We start from the raw sequence: 11,377 nt of genomic DNA, 5'->3' as shown, positions 1-11,377 counted from the left end.
TTTGCGATTTTTTAATTTTGAGCCCCCCCATTCGATAGAGCATCAAAAACTATCTGAGAAAGTGATGGAATTTGTCGCCCCGCTCTCACCGTTCCCAAGATATTGGAAAAAAAATTGTCGGAAAAATGTAAAAACAGCCATAACTCGAGAACAAAACATCGGATCGAAGTCGAGTAAAAGAGAATATCCATAATTTTTAATCATAGCTTCTATTAGTGCACAATCGGATATAGTGCAGTGGCGGCGCAAGGATGACTCCCAAAGAAAGTGGAATATTCCTTCGAGTATTTTATGAAACGTTAAATGAGGGAAATGAACAACAATCAAGTATAAGGTTTCAACAAAGGTACATCTTTCAAGTTACAAGAACACTTAGAATTTGAAAAAAAAAGAAAAAAAGATAGAGATACACATATGTGAGTGATGTATTTTGTCTCAGTGCAGTATAAACTCTTGGAGAAAGAATTTAAATGAAACAAAGTGTTTAACGTATCACAATTAAATCTTCTATTCTAATGATGACGGATGATAAATGAATGGCTTCCTGTCCAAATTACGAGTGGGTGAAAATGGGAAAATAACTCGGATCAAAATTAGGTTTAAAACGACTGTGCATAGGAAAGTCAAGCGGCATGTAAAAAAAACATAACATGCAGTATCCAAAAATGCAAAAATCATATGTGATGAACGAATGTAGAAGGGATTCTTCATAAATGACACAGGGATTCACAAACATTGCGTGAATACATATTGGACAAAAGTAAGCTGCAATAAAGGGTTTCCTCCCCCTAATATGTAATTCCGTTCAGTAGGGCGCTTCTCTGCACAGAAGCAACAAAAATGGACAAAACACGACGTGTTGATACATTGCATAATGATACAAAGAAATGCGCTGGGAGAGTACACTTGATTTATCCGTGAGGCGAATCTTCTTCCAGGAATACTTTCGAGGAGCTTTTCCCCTCCCTTGAAGTTGGCAAACCGCCCCTTACCACTAAACTACGAAAAATTACATTGCTATTATGAATATACCAAAATAGCGTCCTAGTGTAGCTCACTTACATTTTGATTTTGTCACTGCTTGAAGAAATTTCCTAGAATATAGCTCGTAGGAATTACGTTCAAAAAATGGAGGAAAATATCTTTTCGATGCTCTAATGTACGTTGGAGTTGGATGTAATACCTACACAGAAGAAAGAGAATGTGGCACTTTTGCGCGCACATAGCAGCACGTACGTAGCTCATAGTACTTTCACTAAGGGCATGATGCTTTGGTCGCACACTACGGAAATACCGTCCTTTGTGTGCCAATTGCGAGTGGCTCGCTAAAGGCTGTCCTGCAGTTTTCTTGTGGAATGGCGTCAATTAGCGTAACTATGTTGTACTAGTCATCTACGCAACTTGTGAGTGATATACATAGTCCGATGCTCTGGTGCTACGTATGGAAGTGCTGTATAACAGAATAAGAAGGGTTGAGTTCAACGGTAGAGGGTTGTGTCGATCACGGTCGTGTAAAAGTGTAGACATCGGTGTTTAAGCAAAATTGATTGTGTTAATATGTATATGCCAGCGCAATGGCAGATTACCCTGTCCACTAGCTTGCCAATATGCACCTTATTTATGAAGAGACAAGGGAAAATAGCCCATAGGCGACGCGTTTATATCGTGACCGTCGCCCTCAAAGGAAAGTATATTTCCCTGTAGTTTTTCACACCTCCAGAGACATAGGGTCTTTTCAATTTCTCCTACGTGAAATCGGAGGAAATCGCACCATGTGGGCAGTTGAATTTGAATACAGGATACTGGGAATGATCAGAGACGGCCCTGAAACTAGCAGTAGCCATGTGTTTGGCATAAAAATGCACGTGCCACTCTATTGAACGTTAAGGAGCAGAGATTTAGTGTGAGCGTGCGGTGAGGTATGGTGGATAATTTTGTGGTAGGACTATTTATTACCGACCCACCTGTGTAGGAATACGCATCACTTATTTTAACGTAATGTTCTCCCAAAATTGTTAGAACACGAGGCCTTTAAGCTGGATCGCTAGTCACTATTAGGGTAAAACTTTCTCAATAGATGGCAGAGCACATTGCGACACATGCAATGTTGCCACATGAGTTAGCGATAGAAAAGTGTTTAGACACGATCACATTTTATACATGATTTACTACGAAGAGAAATGATAGTTTTATTTCCATTTTACTCAATACTACCTGCTTTAAAATGTGAATTAATTATATTCTTGGATCAAAGGTGATTTTTTCAACTCATAAAACGTTATGCGTATATTTCTCTCAAACTAGATGTCTTTAGGGCGCAGATTAAGAAATCGTAAACTAAAAATCATTACATAAATTTCATCTTGTGGACAAAACTGACTCTCAGTACGCTCAAAAATGGTATTTTATAAGCGTAGTTGCCATCCTTGGTGTAGCTCTACTTTAGAGGCTTAATTTTCATGGTTAAAATTCCAGCGTTTTCAGGTCAAAGCGCAAGTCAATTTGTATTTAGAGGAAAATTATATAATTTTTATGATAATAGTTTCTCAGAAAGTGGCAGTGGAACGTTATACATTTATTTATAACTAGATGTCTCTACGGTGCAGATTAAGAATATATGTACAAATACAAAATCATTACCTGGGTACATAGGACAAAACAGATTCTTAGTAGTTCAAAATTGTATTTTATAGGCGAAGTTGCAATCCTCGGAGCTGCTTTAATCTAGGGGTGTAAATATCATGGCTAATATACTAGCGTTTTCTGGGCAAAATACGGCTTAAACTGCGTTAAATGAAAACTGTTACCAACTTTTACGAGGTTGCTTACTTACATAGGCAGATTTGTTCCACAATCCAGGTGGAATGAGGAATCTGAGACTTATAGGGCCTTATGCAGAGTCGTTTTGACGTATGGTTTGCGTCATACTAAAAGCCTGATCACTTCAGGAAACATATTTTAATCGAAGGCTTTAGTATGGCACTAATCACGCATCAGAACGACTCTGTATAAGGCCCGTAGTGAGTAAAGCTACGCGATTAGCACGGGTGTTAGGGTATCGAAGGCGTTATTTGAAATTCTGTAGTTTAATATTCCACTATTATATCCCGAATCTAAAAGAAGCAGTGATGGTGACTATCGAAATGGTGGACTGAAGGAAGTGGGAAAACACCGAGAAAATCCACGCACACTATGTGTCCTACATAAAGTCCTCCTGGCGAGAAGTGCGATCTCGTACACCAGAGGTGATCTATCTACCGAGCTATTTCCAGCTAATTTTATTAAAATCTACTAGTATATTTAACCTACTTCATTTCTCCAAATGTTTTGCAAGTACTTGCTTTTGCATCTTGATTGCTGTAATTCATATAACACATGATCTTCTACAATAACAAGCTCAAGTATGAATTCTCCCGTCTAAGTTTCCTTCGAAGCACAATGATAGAACGTTACAGGAAAAAAAAAAGCATTTTTCTCGGTTATGCTATGTAGGCTAAACGAAATTGTGATATTAAAAATGAATGAAATGATAGAATGAGAAAAGTAGGAGTACATGGGAAACCCCGAGAAAACCCACACACACATAAAGCTCACCTGGCAAAGCTGAGATCGAACCAGCGACATCTCGTACAAAATGTCAATGCTCTACCACGGAGCCACTGCAGCTCCGGAGTAGAAAAAGGATTTGTATTTCTACAGGAGTCGTTGCGTTTCTGAACTGAAACTATACATACTTTCTTTTCTCTATAAGGAAAAAAAAAAAAAAAAAAACAATTCAAGCTGTAGGTTTTATGATTTTTTTTTTTTTTTTTTTTTAAAAAATACTAACTAGGGAAGGTCGCGGGGTGTTACTCTGGCTTCGTATCGATATTATGCTCAGCCGACGCCTTTTTACGTATGAAACAATTAGGCAACCGGAGAAATCCTCAATCGCAAGCGTATTACTTAGTGTACGAAGACTTTTTTCGTCCAACACAAGTGTAATGTTTTACTGCAGTGCATGCATGTTATTTGTAAGTATGCATATCATATTTTAGTATGACTTTCAACATTGAAGCGAATGAGAATGCCGACTGATTTTCTATTTTTTTTTTTTTTTTTGTTGTTGTTTGTCAAAAACAAAGGAGATAACTAGATAATGGACAGAGGTTGAAATGAATGTCCAGGTGGCGAGGTCAATGCAAGCATCCCACAGATTTCCGTAAATTAGATCTTCCCGTACTACAAACTAAAACAAGTGGAGCTACAGGGTGTCCGAGAAGTCCTTCCCTGATTGCAGAAATTGATAACTCAGGCTAGAAATAAGATAGAAATATGAAACTGGTGTTGAATTGTTTACAAACTATAAAAGTTTTGGTCACAGTACACTTCCACATGAGCACCCTTGGTAGCACGTAGCACATCTAGGCGATATTCAATTTCCATCCACACATTAGCCAACATCACTGGAGGGATCGATGCAACGACAGTGGTTATTCGTTGCTGCAGGGTTTCAAGATCTGGTACACGTGTTCGGTAGACCTCATCCTTGACATAACCCCATAAAAAGAAGTCTAATGGGGTTATGTCAGGAGAGCGTGGAGGCCAAGCTGTTGGTCCATCACGACCAATCCATCGCCCAGGAAATGTCCTATCGAGATAGGCACGGACGTCCAAACCTCAATGAGGTGGTGCACCGTCTTGCTGAAAAACGACATCGGGGCGATACTGAAGCAGCTGAGGAACAGCATACAGCTGCAACATATCCAGGTACACTGCAGATGTGATGGTATCCTCAGCGAAGAAGAATGGACCGATAATTCGATCGTGCAATAACGCGCACCAAACATTCACCTTTGGACTGCCTCTGGTGAACTCCCTGACCTCCCTGGGGGGTTCTGAACCCCAAATGCGTACATTATGGCGATTCACTACTCCACTGACAAAGAATGTCGCTTCGTCGGAAAAGGCAATTCGTCTGAGATAACCATTATCGTCCTCAATACGTGATAGCATTTCGACCGCAAAGTCATATCGACGTGTACCGTCGTCGGGCAACAAGGCCTGAACGAGTTGCACTTTGTAAGCACGAAACAATAAACGTTTGTGTAAAATGTTATGGATAGAGCTTTTTGGCATCTGTAATTCACGTGAGACCCTGCGCACCGATTTCTTAGGATTTCTCAGAAAAGACTGCCGCAAAGCCTTCACCGTGTCTGCTGAGGTTCTTGGTCGACCAGACCTCGGAAGGTCAGCAACCGACCCTGTGTTCTTGAACTTCTCATACCAGGCTTTAATGCTCTTGACATCAGGTGGAGTCCTCCCAAATGTTGTCTGGAACTGTCTCTGCACCGTGGTTGGTGATCGTGTTTCATGGTACCACAGGACACACTGTGCCTTCTCCTGGTTGGTTGGCATGACTTCTTGGGCTTCTTACTTACGTACTACAAACCTAAAACAAAAAAATTGAGACTTGGTAAAACAGAACAAACCTAACACAGACAAAAAACTTTTATAGTTTGTAAACAATTCAACACCAGTTTCATATTTCTATCTTATTTCTAGCCGGAGTTATCAATTTCTGTAATCAGGGAAGGACTTCTCGGACACTCTGTATTTTATTCGGAACGCAACGGTATTCTGCAGTTCGTAACTTTGTTGTCGAGAGATGTTTTGGAAGTAGTTTCACTTGTAGCCACTGGCAACTCACCATTTGTCGACCTATAATAGCATCATCTGTGTGGGGGACACTAGGGGGGCCAAGAATTTAAGCAAGGGGGCCTGGCCCCCCTTGGCCCTTCCTTGGCTCCGCCACTGATGGTGTCCATGGTTCGATCCCAGCTTGTGCTAAGTGGGCTTTGTGGTGGAAAAACGCCGTGTAGTGGGTTTTCTCGGGGTTCTCCTGTTTCCTCCCACTTTCTTCATTCCACCATTTCATTCATTTCTCATGGTCACCATATCCCTTAGCCTCGGTGCAGAATCGAGGGACCTTAAACTGAATATTTCATTTTATTTCACCAAGCCCAAGAACACCGATACAAGAACAAGATAAAGATTGGATATGCAAGACGAAGTGCATAGTAATCTTGCTCTTGGCCTTGTTTTGGTGATCACCAAGTAGGGATGAGCGTATTTTCTTGCTTTCCGTATAGTATGAAAGACCATAATCAAAATCACACTTGGTCTTCATTTGTACCGATGAGGCGAGTATTCTTGGCTCTTGTATAGCATGAAAGATAACCAAGACTACGAAATGCAGGACCAAGACTTGACTGCAAGACAAAGGATAAGACGCAGTATTGATGACCAAGACCCAGGGAGCGAATTGTTTGAATTTCATTTGTTGGGCTGAAAGTGATGAAATAAAATTAGTACTTTATAATTAATTATCATACTGTATTTTTAAATTTTAAATTACAAAATTCATATTATGTATCTTCTTACGTGCAACTATATATACTGTAAAATACGTTTTAATTACCGAGAAAGAAAAATCAAAGGGGCACGGGTCCCGGAATCATAGGAACCTATTTTGGAATGAAAGTTGACGGGTTGGAAAAAATCGCAGTTGTTCTCCCGTTTCCTCAACCCTTATCATTGTAGTTAAATGATTTCCTTTTGTCTCCGCCAAGATACTCTTGCTACTGCCTTCCGAGAAGACCCCCTGCCGTCCGAGCAGGTGAGAACACTGACCTTGAATAAAAATTTCGTCACATAGAACTAAAGCAAGAAAAAAAAATATCCCACGTCGGACATTGGTATCAGTTATAAAAAGAAATAACTAAACCTCAAAAGTGCCAAATATTCAGTAAGATGCATATACAAATCCCCCGCTTGATCTCGCTAGTGGTTAACGTGTAAGACTTCGGTACACGTGGTCCGGGTTTAATTCTCAATGTGAGTGCATTTTGGCGTTCACCCAGTGTCGTGACCATAGTGCTCTCAAATGGGTCGGGTTGACCCGACCCGACTCGGATAGGGTCAGTTCGGGTCGGGTCAGCTCGGGTTATCGGGTCAGGTCAATCAGATCGGATCACGGTTCGGGTCAGTCGGGTCGGGTCGGGTCAGTCAATTCGAGTCACGGGTCGGTCTTCAACCCGACCCGACCCGACCCGTTGAGAGCACTAACTTGCAAGTTAACTGATAAGCATCTAAACAATACAATAAACGCTAAAAACAAGGAAAAAAAAGACAAAATAAATTGTAAATCACCACATTGACCTGCTGTGACCACGAGAAATCAAAATATTCACATGGGAAGAAAATAGCCTTCTAAATGGGGAGCACTTTTTGACAATTTTCTTTCCCTGGCAGATTTTTATATAAAATAAAATAAAATAAAAATAAAAATATGTTTAAAACAAGATTTTAAAAAAATACACGCGTTTAAGACAAAACGTTTAAAACATATATAAAATTTGTTTTAAACAAAATCAATTGTTTAAAACAAGTTTTAATCATTTGTTTTAAACAATTTGTTTTAAGCAAAACAATCGTGATTTATAGTTTATCTGTCAACTGATACATTACCAAGGGCTTATGTGGGCTCCTATTGTATTTATGAATACACAATATTTGGCATAATTTGAATGAAATTTTTCTTAAAATCATCATATATATATATATATATATATATATATATATATATATATATATATATATATATATACCTTCTGCATCTGAATGCCCCCACAAATTTACAGAGAAATCGGTGCCCTTCTACATTACCATCAAGTTTTAGTAGAAAACGTTTGTTTCTGTCCCAATTTAGGTATACATAGATTTGTACAATTTACGGATGAATTGTGTTATGTTATTTTGGAAGATCAATGTGTAAGTAGTCGAAATATATTGAAATCTTACCCCCTGACGTGTGCAATAAGATAGGAATGCAAAGTCCAAAATATGGTCTTTATTACGTCATACTCGCAAGAATCCCATGATGAAGTGATGTGCTATGTGAAGGCAGTGTACGAAGTGATTATAGAACTATTCCAAAAGCTGTACCACACACAAGGAGTGTTTTTATACCATATGAAATGTACTTACACTTCCTCGCTTATGCGTATACTCGCCATTGCTTCCTACAGAAGCGCACCTGCCCGAGTGGTTTAGATAGCTTTCTCGCTTTCACTATCACATATCCAGGAGTTGATTTTTGCACTTAGTTTTTATGGTATAAGTAAGAACGCTATATTTGTACCCATAACGGGTAAGACTTCCTAAACTGAATGTGCACTGAGTAATTCAAGTTACTATATCTCTTAAGAAACACTGTGTAAGAAAGTAAGCGTAAAAATACAATTGAAAGAAGTGAATATACTATGATTCTAAGTATGTATATCTAAACTGGGACTGCACGAAATATTTCTCTACTTAGTACAAGGAACCTAAATCTAAAACAATTTATACCTCCAATGACGTTAACTTTACAATTTGCCTACATGAATTTAGATTGGAAATGGCATAGTAAATTTGATTTTAGACATTTTGTAAACTTTCATTCAACCTACCATAAGACAATTCTACAAGATTCAATTTATGAATGGATCACGGCAATTCAGACATGTGTCGGTGCCACCTTTACTATAAATCATTAAAAGCAATTTTATAACAAGACAATTCTACTTATATAACGTGCATGGTTTACTAGCTGGCGTATTCCCTTTAAAAATCTGATATGGTTTTAAGAAAGAAATAAAGAGATATAATTAAATAACATCTATGATGAAGAAGATAGTAGTTTCATCTGAAATGCAAACAAATGAAAGGTATATTATCAAGAAAGAGATATGATTAAATAACATCTATGATGAAGAAGATAGTAGTTTCACCTGAAGCGCAAACAAATGAAAGGGATATCATCAAGAGATATAGTTAAATAACATCTATGATGAAGAAGATAGTAGTTTCACTGAAGCGGAAACAAATGAAAGGGATATCATCAAGAAAGAGATAATTAAATAACATCTATGATGAAGAAGATAGTAGTTTCACCTGAAGCGCAAACAAATGAACGAAGTGTCAGAAACATAATCATTTGACAAATTCTTCACATTGCCAATGTCACAGAAGAAACATTTCATCAGAAGGAGTGGAGGAGTGAACAAGAACTGTACTTTATTTAACAATATCCTCTACAAACTTAGGACCTGGGTGAAAAAAATATTTATATCTGAACCCCTCAAAAATGAATTACCTATATCAAGAAACCCAAGAGATTACTTGATGGATCTTCATCAATTTTGGTCGGAATGTAGAGGGTGAAATGTTTGGAACAGAGTGCGTTAAGGGCAGTGATATTCAAACCGAAAATGATAGAAATCAACAATTTCTGTTTTTTACGTTGATCATTATTAGTTAAAACAGTAATATAAGGTGTCCAAATAAGTTCTTGCCGTTTGTGATGGCCTTGTTGTTCGAGGGTCACAGACATGCTATGACGTTAGTCACGTGCGCGCGACGCGATAAGAAGGTAGGCTGAGCACTGACCGACATGAGTAGACGGTCGTTGGGCACACTACAGAGACCTAGCTCGTCAACTGGCACAGCGAAATGAAAGTGTCGAAGCACCTTATTAGAGAGTGTTTGCTGTATGACTTCAAGGTAGGCCTATCAGCGGCCGCATCACGTCGCCGCATATACCAGGAGTTCGGGGAGAATGCCGTGAATGAACGCACCGCCCGACAGTGGCTTCAAAAATTCCGGACCGGCGATTTGGTCTTGAGTGATGAGCCCCGCAGTGGACGACCACATGTGTTGGATGACGACCCTGAAGACAGCCATCGAGGAGGAGAGTAGTCTTACATGTCAGGAACTTGCCGAAAGGTTTAATATATCGATGGAACCAGTCAGACTGCACCTGCATCGCATAGGGAAGACATACACACACATTGTCACCGACCAACAAATGACAGCGAGTTGAAGCCAGTTTATCCTTGCTCTCCAAGCACAAGAACACACCGATATTTGGTCGATTGATCACTAGTGACGAAAAGTGGGTCCTTTACAACAGGGTTGAAAAAAAACATGTTTTTTTTAAAAAAGAACAAAAAAACGTTTTTTATGTTTAAAACATGTTTTTTTTTGTTTAAAACGTTTTAAACGTTTAAAACAAAGTACTTTGTTTTAAACAAAAAAACGTTTAAAATGTTTATTTTGTTTAAAATAATAATTTAAATAGGCATATATATTACATTTTTACACTCTTAGGTACTGCTTGCCATCTATATTCAACCACTAGATCAAATTTCGGGAACTTCCCTAATCTCGATCCGCCCAAATGTTCAATTCCGGAGAAAGAAATCGGGATTTTCCCGATCTCCGTTCACGGAATATGTAGTTTAGTTTCTTTATGTTACGTTCTACTGGTCGTCTGCATACTTAATCTTTAAACTCCCATTGACGCAACTGCTGTGTCAGGGCTTTAAACCTCAATGGCTCAGTCTTAAACCTCAGATTAAGGCTGGAAGATGGTTTTGGTACCAATTTATTCCTGAAAGATGCAGCTTTGCTGGTGTGCATTTTATCTATGTGGGGGTACCACGTGGCGGTGAGAGGAGGGTAAATATTGTGTTCTTTTGTTTCTTTTTAAACGGTTTTTTTTGGGGGGAGTCATTCTCCCTTTTGGGGGATAGATTCATAAAAATTGGTACGTGAAGCAATAAAGTAGGCCACTACATGAAAGTAACTTGTATGTGTACTTGTTGTTTATAGAGGAAGAGTGGGGTCAAATTTGGTTAATTTACATTTATTTTCGGGACGGTCCCATATAACACAAGATATATTTCACCGAAGTGGTCTAGAAGCATAATTCTTGTTCGTATACATGATGTGTGCAGCAAAAATGATTTGCATATGGACATGGTACTATAGTGGGGGAGGGGAGAGAATGTCTAATTCAATGAATGTTTTTCTGCGCATATTTTTTTAAATATTTCCTACATAAAACGAATTCATTACGCAATGGCGGCAATGGCTACCATTTCTTATATTATTGTCACAAGTATGTGGCCTACACATTAGCATCATTTTGTTAGCGTAGGGTGGCTGCAAAGGTTGCCAGGGCCCCGCAAAGTCAATATTTTCATATTTTTAATGATTTTTTATGTCTATTCTTTTTCTACGAATACGGCGGGAATTTCACGAATGTTGCCTCGTTGGAATTTGTGGTCTATAAGCTTTCCAATGGTGTATAACTCATGACTCTGTGATAATTAGGGGGTCACCAGGGCCCCGAACGTGAGAGTCTACCATTTTGTTAAAATAACTGGCGGGTGTCTAGAGTTAATTGTGTTGTTATGCCGTAGACACTAATCATTATTAGCTACACATGTTGCAGATAGAGATGTATCTTGAAAATTGTGTAGTTAAAATGTCATTTGCTCCTTGTAGGCTA

Source organism: Thermobia domestica, chromosome 7 (assembly GCF_964235325.1).
Source record: "Thermobia domestica chromosome 7, izTheDome1.hap1.1, whole genome shotgun sequence".
Classification (NCBI taxonomy): domain Eukaryota; kingdom Metazoa; phylum Arthropoda; class Insecta; order Zygentoma; family Lepismatidae; genus Thermobia; species Thermobia domestica.
The sequence above is the reverse complement of the archived record's forward strand: the minus strand, read 5'-3'. Positions refer to the sequence as shown.